Below are 13,576 nucleotides of genomic sequence, written 5' to 3' on the forward strand. Positions count from 1 at the left end.
GTGGGCACCAGTAATGTCCCCATTGTGAGACTTGTTGTTACTGTTTTTGGCATATCGAATATACCACGGGGAGCTTACCAGGCTCTGCCGTGCAGGCGGGATACTCTCGGTAGCTTGCCAGGTTCTCCGAGAGGGACAGAAAAATCGAACCTGGGTCAGCTGTGTGCAAGGCAAGCACCCTACCTGCTGTGCTATCGCTCCAGCCCAGAAGGGGTTTTATCTGAAAAATAAATTGTAGAAAATGATTTAGAGCTTGATTTTTTTCTTAGATTACTCCTGAATGTGCTATCACAGCATACTGCATAGCCTCCTGAGATAATGCAATCTAAAAAAATTCTGAGATGGGTTTAGTAAAGAAGAGAAAATTAGTGCTTTACTTAGGCATAACCTTGGGCAAGTCTCTTATTACTACTTACTAAGGTTTGCTGTTCATAAATGCTTGAAACCCACACACACTGCAGGGATGATGGAAGGGTTAGAGTGCTAATGCTCTAGAATTCCTTGAACCACCAAACACCAAGGTGCTGAAACAAATTTAAGAAATCATCTTTTTAAATAAGACTCTATAAACTCATCTCTTGTTCCTCTACTAAAAATATTAGCATGATCTACAAGATGCCATAGTTTAGGAGAATTAGAAGATTATTCTTTAACATACCTCAACTACATAATCAGTACAATTATGTTCCATTATCCTGCCTTTCCTCAAGTTGTTCAATACTTAAAAGCTCTTCAAACTTTATCACTCAAAAGCTCACTATGGACCATCATTTGTTCCTTCTGTGCTGATTCCAGCTACCACAACCTAAAGAGATTTTCAAAGAAGTAGTTATTCACATCGCATTCACTCCCATCAATAACATATTATTACCCACAGTCCACAAAGCCGACTAGATTATGTTTATAAGACTCAAACAAAGATCAAACAGAGGAAGTAGGTGTGACAAAGTTTTCTAAAGTAGTATCAATCCCTATCTGACTTAACCTTAACTTTTCACCTCTCTGCTTTTGGCCTGCTCTCTATAAATTTCTTTATCCCTCACAAATGCTTCATTTCATCATACTTGCCTTAGTTCCTTATGTGTCTTAGAACTTATTCACTGATCATATACCAGTATACACAAATGCGATTTTTCATATAAAAAGCAAAGTCTCGTGCCCCTGTACCTGTCTATCTTCACCGGGGCCACTCCGAGTTTCCCTCCCCACCCCGAGCAGAGCCCCTGAAGCCAGAGACTTCTGGAACCCAACCACAGCCATGCTCAAGGCCACTCTCCACACATTTGGACAAGCCTCACGCATAAAGGAACTGGCAGAGGAACCCAGGTGTGCAGGATCTGGGGCTGAGATCTCCAAGCCTGCTCAGATAGGGACTGGGCCTCCTCCACCCAGATCCCCCATTTTCGGGTATCTTGGCAGCCACACCCACAAACTGCCCCCAGTGCCATGTAATCCCATCAACGGCCAAGATCCAAAGACTATAAAACAATGCTCCCTGGAAGCACACGACCTTTTATAGCCTATTTCTCCCTCTCGGAGAACCTGGCAAGGTACCTAGAGCATCCTGCCTGCATGGCAGAGACTGGCAAGTTCTCCTTGTCGTATTCAATATGCCAAATACAGTAAAAATGATGGGTCTCATTCCCTTTACCCTGAATGAGCCTCCAATGATTCACTGCTGGTAAGAACGAGTAAAGAGAGGCTGCTAAAATTTCAGGGCTAGGACGAATGAAGATATTATGGGTCCCACTCAAGCAAATCGATGATCAACGTGATGTCAGTGATACAGTGATAAAAAATAATTATTTTCTTAAGCTGTTCAGACGTAATTAAGTAAATCTTATCATTTTATGTAAATATTTAGACCTATCACAGAGGGTAGGGCATTTGCCTTGCACGCAGCCAACCCAGGTTCAATTCTTCCATCCCTTTCAGAGAACCCAGCAAGCTACCGAGAGTATCCCACTCACAAGGCAGAGCCTGGCAAGCTACTTGTGACATACTCAATATGCCAAAAACAGTAACAACAAGTCTCACAATGGAGACGTTACTGGTGCCTGCTCAAGCAAATCAATGAACAATGGGAGGACAGTGCTACAGTGCTACAGTGCTAGTTAGACCTATCAATACTAACTATAATAGGATATATTAGCATGTTATGTGGTTATTAAATAACATATTGTTTTCTAAATATTTATTACATTAATATGCAATATCTAACAATGAAGTAGGAATTTATAAAGATAGTGACTATAATCAAATATTTTCCTCATCAAAATTAACAATGTATTTTGTTTAAAGCAGACCTCAAGCAGCACTAAGAAAGGAATCTGGGCTATCTAACAGTTAGTCCAGTGCTATGGCTATCAATACTGAAAAAACCGTGAGATCCATAAAATCTATTTATTTTATCAACAGAAAGTTTTTACTGATAAACAAAATGACTTTCATAAATTACTTGTAAAATCTTTTGAATATACTGTTTATTTGGTAGCCACATTTGGCACTGCTCAGCGCTGACGCCTGTCTCTGTGCTCAGAGATCACTCCTGGCTGCCCTCAGGAGACTGTATCTGGTGCTGGTGATAGAACCCAGGGTTGACTGCATGCAAGGCAAGCACCCTACCTACTGTACTATTGATCCTGCTCCAAATCCTTTTAAATTTTTAGTAAAATATTTTTGTTCCTCTCCTCTTCTTTCTTCTATACCTCTTTTCCATGCTTGGTCTTTCTCTGATGGTATCAACAGTTCTACAATTCAGAAGTTTACAACAAGAAAATTCAGCACTAAAAAATTTGCTCAAATAGATACCCAATCCTTTCTAAAATTTTAAAAAGAAATATTCCAAGGTGATAGAAAATACGCTCAAGAACTTTACTCTAGGGGCTGGAGCTATCGTATAATAGGTTGGGTGTTTGCCTTGCACACGGCAGACCCAGGTTCAATACCCAGCATCCCATATAATCCCCTGAGCACTGCCAGGACTAATTCCTGAATGATGAGTCAGGAGTAACCACTGAGCATCGCTGGGTGTAACCCAAAAGGCAAAAAAAAAAAAACCTTTACTCTAAACATTATCTTGCAGAATTCCATTGATCCAGTTATTACCAATGAATTATAGAGAATTGTGTGAATACAAAATATATAAATTTTTAACGCATATATTTTGGGGGGTAAAAATTAATGTGTATGTAAATTATAAAATGAGGTAGAGAAGCTGAAGAAATAGTACAGCAGGCAAGGCTTTTGTCTTCCACACTGCCAACCCAGATTTGATCCCTCCCTGGCATACCATATGTTCCACCTTAGCCTTGCTAGGAGTGATCTCTGAGTACAAGGCCAGGAGTAAGCCCTGAGAACTGCAAAGTGTGGCCAAAAATATTTTTTTTTATTAAAAATGAGGTAAAGTTCCATAGAGATCGTACAGGGATAAAGCATTTGCTTTGTACGCAACTGTCCCTGATTCCATCCCATATGGAATGGAATCAGGGACAGTTGATATGGTCCTCCATGTACTGCCTAGAATGATTCCTGAGCACAGAGCCAAGAGTAGTCCCTGAGCATAGCCAAGTATGTCCCATACTCCTCCCTCCAAATAAGAGATAGAATAATATTTAAATAACTTTGTATGCATATTCATCATTAATTCTTCACATATTTAAATACACCGAAGCTTTCCGGCCCCACGCGAGATCGACCCCGGAGGCAACTGAACCACTTTGGACACGAGCGGCGCCCCCCAAATGCCTCCAAACTGTGTGCTCGGAGCTTCTGGCCCAGGCGCTGCCAGCGAGTGATGCAATTACCAAAAGAATTTTCCCTGGACTTCGCAGCCGCGCGACCTAATATCTCTTGATTGTCAACAACGTGTAAATGTTCCTTTTTGGCAGGGCTTACCGTGGGGGGAAACTCCAAACAATAGTACTGAGTTTTTTGCTGAAGGGTAAAAGATTGTAGCGATAGAATTTTTGGCAGAATTTTCCCTGGACTTTATATAGAAACCCAAAACCGCGCGGCCGCAGCAGCCTAATGTCATCTACTCATCAGCAATATGAAATGGTTCCTTTGTAACGGGTTGGACTTTGGGGGGACCAAAATAGGGTTAAAGTTTGTAGCGACGTGTAATTTCTGGCTGTACTTTCCCTGGACTTTATACAGAAATTCAAAGCCACGAGGCCGCTGCCATGGCCACGCAACCTATTGTCATTTAATCACCACCAATATGAAATGGTTCCTTTTTAATGGGTCGGACTTTGGTGGGAAATCTTAACAAGAATAGTAAGTCTTTTGCTGAAATATTGAAGGCTACCAAAGTGGTAACCATCTCTATAGACTGAACTAAGCCATATCCCCACGCCGGCTGAGAAGAAATATCCTTCTTTCTCAGGAAGAAACGCGGCGTGGCGTTAACCATAGTATGATGTCCATTAAGGTGACACGGACCTGGTGGCGTGGGAATGGGATACAAGGGAATAAATTATTATGTACTTGGAACAGCGGGACACTGGTGGAATCTCGAGCCGGGGCCGATACCAGCATATTACTTTTGGTTCCAGAAACTGCTTGCAGACATTCTACCAGACTATCAACTAAGCCAGAGGCCCACGCCGGCTGATGACGGGAAATAACCATCTTTTTTGGTTTGTTTTCCCTTTGTCAGGCAGCTAAACAGGCATGATTACTAAACAGGCGTGATCTCGGTGGCGCGGGACGAGGGGGGAAAAAAAATAGAAAAGTTATGTAACAAACAGCGGGACTTAATATCTCTACATTCTCAGCAATGGAGAGCCATCAAATGCTTCCTTGACAGTAGGACTGTCTTTTCTTTTTTGGGGGGAAACCCTAGCAACAATAGTGAGTTATGTGTTGAAACATGGACTGTAACCAAGATAAAGCGTAAACGAAGTGAAACTTATCACTTACAAGGGCGGGGACTGGGGGTCGGGAGGGGGCGGGAGGTATAATGGGGTAGTTGGTGATGGAATATGGGCACGGGTGAAGGGAAGGGTGTTTGAGTATTGTATAACTGACATAATCCTGAGAACTATGTAACCCTCCACATGGTGATTCAATAAAATTTAAATTTAAAAAAATAAAAAATAAATAAAATACACCGAAATTATATTACTATTATCAAAAAGACTTTCACATATGTGCATCATAAAATTAAACTATTTGGTTGTGTTTTCAATTCTCTTCCAAAAAAACAGTTTCTTCTGAGAAAAGATTTGATAATATAGCATTTAACCCAAACTTTAGAAATATATAATTCAAGAAAAATACCCTGTACTGTGATAGTGCTGTTTCTATACTATTATCCAAGTGCTATCATGTTACTCTAACGAAAATATAGATGTTACTGGGCCGGAGCGATAGCACAGCGGGTAGGGCGTTTGCCTTGCACGCGGCCGACCCGGGTTTGATCCCCGGCATCCCATATGGTCCCCAAGCACCGCCAGGAGTGATTCCTGAGTGCAAAGCCAGGAGTAACCCCTGAGCATCACTGGGTGTGACCCAAAAAGCAAAAAAAAAAAAAGAAAATATAGATGTTACTGACTTAAATTATCTACTTCAAGGTAATTCTTAATTCTAAGGAATCCTTAGACACAACCCAAGTTCCGCAAACCCTTCATCAAGGGTTTACATTCCAAACCTGCCATGTCTTGGAACAGTCCCAAACCTATCACAATTTCACGAGTGATTTGTCCTACTGATAAGTTCTCCCTGATTAGAACAATTCACTGTGGAGTAATTTGGGAACTAGCTGCTTGGTCTAATTATTTAAAATATATTTTTGCCTAATAACAATAGGAAGGCTGGAAGTACTAAAAGATTTCTACGACTGACATCCATTCAGAAATGCGTTTGTGTTCCCACCCTCACCCTCGGCACCACTGGAACACAGCCCAGCCACTCCTGAATCCAGGCTTCTAAAGACGACACAATATACATTTTGATTTTGTTTGTCAGAGCATGTTCCCAATTTTCACTTTCAATAAGAATATTTTTAGAGATATTGAAAGCAAAATGTCTTGAAAATGTCTTCAAAACTTCCCCAAGTTTCTTTCCAAATGTCATGATTTTTGGAAAAGACCACACCAAGTGGTAAAGAGATGGACAAGACTGCAAACACTTCTAAAATCTCTTTGGAGCTATTCCATGTACCACATTATATATGAACTGAGAAATGAAACATCTGTGACTAATACAAAATTGAGTCTGTCTTAAATTATAATTAACAGCAATGAGAAAATGTTGCCTGTTCACTTATTCAGAGAATAAAGTCATCTTTTTTACCATTAAAAAGCTTGAACCAGTGATTATTATTTGTATAATTGCCCTGCCCGGTGCCTTTCTAATTGCAGCTCAAGATTCTCAAGAGAATAAGAACAAGGACTCTCACTATGATTTAACAAGGTCTTCAAAAAGTTAGTTTTCTGGGGACTTTAAGATCTCCATAATATTTAATCTAAAGACCTCTTCTTGGCCCCATATCAAATATTCATACCATTTCTTTTTTGCACCAAACAGTAAGTAGATAGAACTTAAGCTTCTAGCTTCAGAAAATAGATAGTGCTAATTTTTCTCCTGACAAAACTTCCAACAGAATGTAACAAAGGAGAAGAGAATAAATTAAATTTCCTTGAGGTACCATGCTGAGGCCTCTAAGCTGCACTCATGGAAGAAGAAATAAGCCCATCTATCACATATCAGAATTGTATCACAGATATGGACACTTGATTCCCAAGGTCTCACCACAGCTTCTTCCTATGCCCACTGTTCTCATACTGACCCTTTAATCTGTTTAGTTCAAATCTTTTTTGCTAACCTTCGTAAAGGCTTTTAACCCATCACTCCTTCTTTAAAATTTTTTTGGTTTTGGGTTCTCTATTTTCTCCCCAATGTCCTGTCCCAGACTCCAGACACTGACATGCCAGAACTACAGTACAGATCTCCAACCCCTGCCCCACAGCCTGGTGGTGAGAGGCAGGGGTGGGCTCAGGGAGGTGGGCCCCGGGCAGACATTCTCCCTGTCTCTCTCGGACACACTGCCAACCCCAGTTCTGACCCATCTGGTTTACTTTATGGTGAGGCAATCAGAGAACTCCATTTACTTATTAAAACAAACAGAACATCTCTGAAATTGTGAAATGTAACGTGTATATGGAAAAATTCCAACCATCAGAAATGGACGATTTAACAAACTGCTCTTTGCTGAACCCCGGCTAACGACCCCCATCACTGGCTGCTCTTCCTGTGGCTTCCTTTCATCTCCTCATCTTTTTCTGTTCTTGAATTTTTCTTAACTATCCTGGGCACTGAATTACCAGAACTGTGTGAGCAACACTAATGCATCATTATCCTAAGGAACACCAAAGTTGACCATCTTTGAGGCTGGAGCGATAGCACAGTGGGTAGAGAGTTTGCCTTGCATGCTGCTGACCCGAGTTTGATTCCAAGCATCCCACATGGTCCCCCAGCACCGCCAGGAGTTATTCCTGAGTGCAAAGCCAGGAGTTAACCAACCCCTGTGCATCACTGGGTGTGACCCTAAAGGCAAAAAAAAACCAAAACAACAAAACAAAACAAAAAACAGTTGACCATCTTAAATTTGCTTCTCTTACCAAAGATTTAAACATTTTAAAGGAATTCTGCTGCTTTTCTCTTTTTAAGGAAAAAAGGTATCCTTACTTCTTACACCTTTTCCACCCCCACTATAGCTACTTATTAGTATTTTTCCTTGACAGTTTTGCTATGACAAAACTGAGTTTTCTAGTCTCCACCCTTCCACCCTGCCTCCTTCCTTTGTTCCTCTGTTCCTTCCTTCCTTTTCCCCCTATTTGTCATTTATGTTTTTTAGTTTTGTCTATTTTCTTTTTGGTTTTAGGGCCACAAGTGTCTATGCTCAGGACCTACTCTTGGTTCTGTGCTCAAGGATCACTTGGACAGTACTCAGGTCATATGTGGTATCAGAGATTAAATCTAGGCCAACCACATTGAGAAGCACCCTACCCATTTTACTATTAATCTGGGCTCTGGTTTCTTTCCCTAATACCATTTTTATATCCCCCCACCCCAGACTCCGTGCCAGGCTGTTTTCACTCCGTGTGCCCCAGAGGAGGGCGGATGAGAACCCTCCCTGCCCCAAGGGACCCAACCCCGGCAGCCGACCTCCACTACCTAACCATTGCCATGTTCCTTACGGCTTACCGGACACATTATAAGACACTTCCTACCAATTTTCCATAATTACCACACCATATTTGATGGAGTTCAGACAGTAGGCAACAAATCATAGAGTAATTAATATATATGTATAGTATATATATACATATATATATAGGTACCGAGAGTATACCTTGTTTTTTACATTTGTGGACCTTAAATATTCACATGGGCAGAGCCTGGCAAGCTACCCGTGGCGTATTCACTATGACAGAAATAGTAAAGATAGGTCTCATTCCCCTGACTCTGAAAGAGCCTCCAATTGTTGGGAAAGACAAATAAGGAGAAGCTAAAATCTCAGGGCTGGGAAGTATAGAGGCAATACTGGTGCCCACTCAAGTAAATCAATGAACAATGAGATGACAGTGATACAGTGATATAGTGCATTTGTGGACCAAACAGGCAATGCTCAGGGGTTACTTCTGGCTCTGAATTCAGGAATTGCTCCAGGTGGAATCACTCTTGAAACCCTATGGGATGTCAGGGATCAAAATCAAGTGCTCAGGAGACTACATGGGATGCCAGGGACCAACACAAGTGCCTTAGGTACTGTGCTGTATCTCCAGCCCCACCATTCTTCCTTTCTATTTAGTTGCAATGCAGATCTTCAGATCAAGCGTCAATGCCATCTTCCATTTTGTAAGGACTTTGAACTGATATTCTTTATTCAATATCCAAAATCCTGGTATAGTTAGAAGACCTTGTTTTTTATATTTGTGGACCTTAAATCTCCATAACTCAAACTCAACAACGATCCACATGAAAGGGATCAGAGGAATAGCAGGCAGGCTATTGCCTTGCATACAGTCAACCTAGCACTCCATATCCTCAGCACTCCATATGGTTGCTTGAGTCTGTCAGGAGTGACCCCTGAGTGCAGAGCCAGAGGTAAGACCTGATCATCCCTGGGTACTGTCCAAAAAAAAAATCAACTTGAAGGCAAGATATTTGCTGAGTCCTTATAATATTAAATCAACATTAATATGTTATGACATAAGATACTAATCTTTATTAATACCAACAGCAATTTCTTGCATTTGTGCAACACTTTAGAAAACCATAAAGCTACTTTAAATTTTTGGTATCCAGGACTGAGGTTATGCCTTGCAGGTGCCTGACCCAAAATAGATCCCTGGCACCACGTGGTCCCCAGAGCATTAAGAGGCCCCAGGCAGTGTAAGGTAGCCATGGGAGTACTTGATACCACGTTTCAAGCAGCATCACATATTTGTGTTATAGCATTGAACCACCAACTAGTTGTCCAATATTGGTGAGCAATGGCCCCTGGACCCTATGAGCAGTGCTTTTGAAGCCTCCACCAAATATTTTTTCAGTCTCCTTATATCACTTGTATCACTTATATCACTTGTCATCCCATTGACCTTCGATTTGCTCAAGCAGGCGCCAGTAATGTCTCCATTCATCCCTGTCATGTGCAAGTATAGCCCAATGGTATCTACTTGTTCTAGGAACAGGAACAGCCTTGAACTGTTCATCCAGTGTTTTGACGAAGAAGTCTGACCATGTTGTAGGTGGGCAGCCACACGGTCTTTTGACATCCCATGGAATCTAGTCGGTAACAGCTCTAGTCCAGGGGTCAGGGGTCATCTGTAAATCATATTATGTGTCCAACTATCTGACTATCTGATTTTCAACTTGGCAAACGAGACAGTGCCCCTGATTCTTGATTGTCAATGGAGGTTGGAACTCCAGATTCCTTTTCTCACTTGAGTGAAATGTGATACTCCAAGCATAGCTCTTTCAATTCCTCTTTAGGATACCCGAATAGCCTTCTTGTCCTGTTTTTGTAGAACCCAGGTCTCTGAGGCGTATGTTAGTGCAGAAAGAATGGTGGAGTCAAAAAGATGTGCCCAGAGCCGGAGGTTCTTCATCCTCTAAACTATGTCTTTGACATTCTTGAAGGTGTTCCATGCTGCTCTCTTCCTCCTGCACAGTTCTGATGCCAAGTCATTCCTCATGTTGAGTCCTCGACCCAGGTACACATAGCTGCTGCATTCCATTGATGTTAGTTCTGTTGAGAACAAATGGAATGTCAGGGACTAGTTCATTTTTCATGAACATTGTCTTGGTGAGATTCAGCTGCAGTCCGACCTTTCCACACTCACAGTCAAAGTCAGCCAGCATTTGTGCTGTTTGGCTAATGCTTGGTGTTATGAGAATGATGTCATCAGTGAAGGGAAATGGTGTAGTTTCCGAGCATCTATCTTCACTCCCATGTCTTCCCATCCCAGTCATTGCATGACTCTCGAGGGTGGTACTGAAGAGTTTCGGTGAAAGTGTATCACCCTGCCAAACCCCTCTCTTTATGTCAATAATCACTTCCTTGTAGAATGGTGAGATCCTGGTGGTTAATCTGTAATACAGCTCCTGAAGGATCCTGATGCACTGAGTTTGAACGCCCTTTTAGGCTAGGGCTTCGAAGACCATCTCAGTCTCAACAGAATAAAAGGCATTCTTTAAGTGATGAACGTTAGACAGAGTGGCATCTTGAACTCTTGTGAAACTTCAATGAGCTTGGTCACTGTGTGGATATGATCAATCGTGCTAAATCCTTTTCGGAATCTGGCTTGCTAGCATGGTTGTCCTCTGTCTAGAATTCTGCCTATTCTATTCAGGATGACATGAGTGAACAACTTGTAGACGATGGATAACAGGCAGATTGGGTGATGTTGCCTGTGTTGTGGATGTCTCCCTTCTTGTACAACAGAATGGTCCTGCTGGTTTTCCATTGGGATGGAACCTTGCATTTGAACTGGTAGCATGTGAAGAGCCAAGCCAGTATATTGATGAGTGCTGGTGGCAGATTCTTCAGGTGTTTAGGTCTGACCTTGTCTGGACCGGGTGCTGTATGCATCTTTACCGACAAAATGTCATGTTGGATTTCATAAGGGAGAATGTTGGGAATGAAATATCCATTGTGCAGAATTTGGTATGTGGGCAGGTGGATGTGACTAGAAGATGTGGTAGAAGTCGTGAATAATCCTCTCTATTGCCTTTCTGGAAGATATGATAGATCCATCCTTATATATCTCTTTTTATTTGAATTTGACATTAATTCTGAAGAGGAAAAAATAATGTTCACATAATACAGATAAGAAAAGTAAAACAAATCTACCGAGAAACAAGCCAATGGGACTCAGCTGAGACAATACATTAACTCAAGTGTTCTTTTGCTACCAATGTCACAAAAGCTTTGCATGAGACTACCATTATAATAACTAAAAAATATTGAGCCACTTTTAGTGACTATAGTTGAGTTTAGTTTATTGCCTACCTGATCTCTGGTGCTAATTCTCCAATTTGGCAGATCCCTTTGATACCAAATCAAGCTTCTTCTGCTTTCCATGCCTCTCTGAAGTCCTACCTTCCTCCTTCCCCAATATCATTCAGTCTCACAACTCTGATTATCCTAGCTAGCTCTTTCCCATGGTTGCCATGTGACCTGCCTCCCTATATCATAAATATTATGTTATAATATTTTTAGCAAATAGTTTTGCTAAAAGGATCACCCCCCTCCATGTTCAATGTCCTCCTATATCATGGCATTCAAAACTATTGATTTGTTAGTCCCTGGTAAAGAGCAGTCTCTGCATAGAGCAAATTAACTGCATATTTAGCATCAGAATATGCATCGTTATCTATTACCATTTTCAAAGAAAACAGATACCTGTGAGATTAATTTAATGCTCATGCTATTAAGAAAAATATCCAAAGTTAGTGCTTTGACGTATTCACTCTGCTCTCTAGCAGCCAGTTGACTTCACTGTGTCTTTTTCTTTTATCTCTATGTTGCTGCCTCAGATATTTTAAAATCTTAATTACCTAAATGTTGAATCATCTGACAAATGCATTGAGATAGAACACTCAAATCAGTTAAGAAAATTACAACAGGTTTTTTAAAACCACAAAATGTTTAATGGTAAGTAGAGATGCAATTAGATTATAGGTGGGTAACATTCACTTAAGAGAGTAGGACACAGTGCTCAGTATCTTACAAATACCATCTCATTTTATTCACCACCATGAAGAACATAAGACTTAGAGATGTTAAATAATATGTTTAATTCACCCACTTAGTTGCAGAACCCTCATCCTCTAGATCCTAGTAATGTTTCCCTACTGCTCTCTAAACATAAAAATAATCAGAGAGGGGCCAGAGTGATAGTACAATGGGTAAAATGTTTGTTTTGTGTGGGGCTGACCTCGGTTTGATCCCTGGTATCCCATATGGTCCCCTGGGAAGCCCCAAGAGTAATTCCTGAGTGCAGAGCTAAGAGTAACCTTTAGCATCACCAGAAGTGGCCCCAAAACAAACAAAAATTAAAAATCAGAGATTTTTGAAAGTCAGATCAAGAAATGTATTTCTTGGGGGCTGGAGTGATAGCACAGCGGGTAGGGCACTTGCCTTGCACGCGGCCAACCTGGGTTCAATTCCCAGCATCCCAAGCAGTGCCAGGGGTAATTCCTGAGTGCAGAGCCAGGCATGACCTCTGTGTATCGCTGGGTGTGACCAAAAAAGAAAAAAAAAGAAAAAATGTATTCCTTTCATTCTCTAAGCATTCATTCAAAGCCATTTTAGATATTAGTAGGAATACTGTCTGAAATTCATATGAATGAATGAATGAATGAAAAGACCACTAGGGAGGCTAATGCTCTAATTTAACCAATAAATGGGAGTTTCCTGACAATGCAGGAGTCAATGTGAAAAGAAAACAAGGGGTATAGTTGATGAAGGAATTGTGAGTAAAGTATGGGAAAACAAAGATAGTACATAACAAGACAAATAAATAAATAAAAATAATGGAACCACATATTTCTCCAGTAGAGCATCTCACCTGTTCCATTCAGAAATTCCTGCCTCCTATAAGTGCTCTCTAAAGCCTGCTAAGAAAAATTGTTTTTATTTTTTTTAATTTTTTAATTAATTTATTTTTATTAGTGAGTCACCGTGAGGTAGTTACAAACTTACAAACTTTCGTGTTTGCATTTCAGTCATACAATGATTGTTTACCCATCCCTCCACCAGTGCCCATTCTCCTCCACCAGTAGCCCTCCTACCAACCCCACCCCATCCCCCACCACTCCACCCTGCCTCTGTGGCAGTGCATTCCCTCTTGTTCTCCTTTTGGGTGTTGTGGTTTGCAGTAAAGGTATTGAGTGGCCATCATGTTCAGTCTGTACTCTACTTCTGGCACGCATCTTTCAACCTGAATGGGTCCTCCCAACATCCTTTACTTGGTGTTCCCTTCTTTATCTGAGCTGCCTTTTCACCCAGCATGTGAGGCCAGTTTCCAAGCTGTAGAGCAGACCTCCTGGTCCTTAAGAGATA

This window comes from Sorex araneus, chromosome 5 (assembly GCF_027595985.1).
Source record: "Sorex araneus isolate mSorAra2 chromosome 5, mSorAra2.pri, whole genome shotgun sequence".
Lineage (NCBI taxonomy): Eukaryota > Metazoa > Chordata > Mammalia > Eulipotyphla > Soricidae > Sorex > Sorex araneus.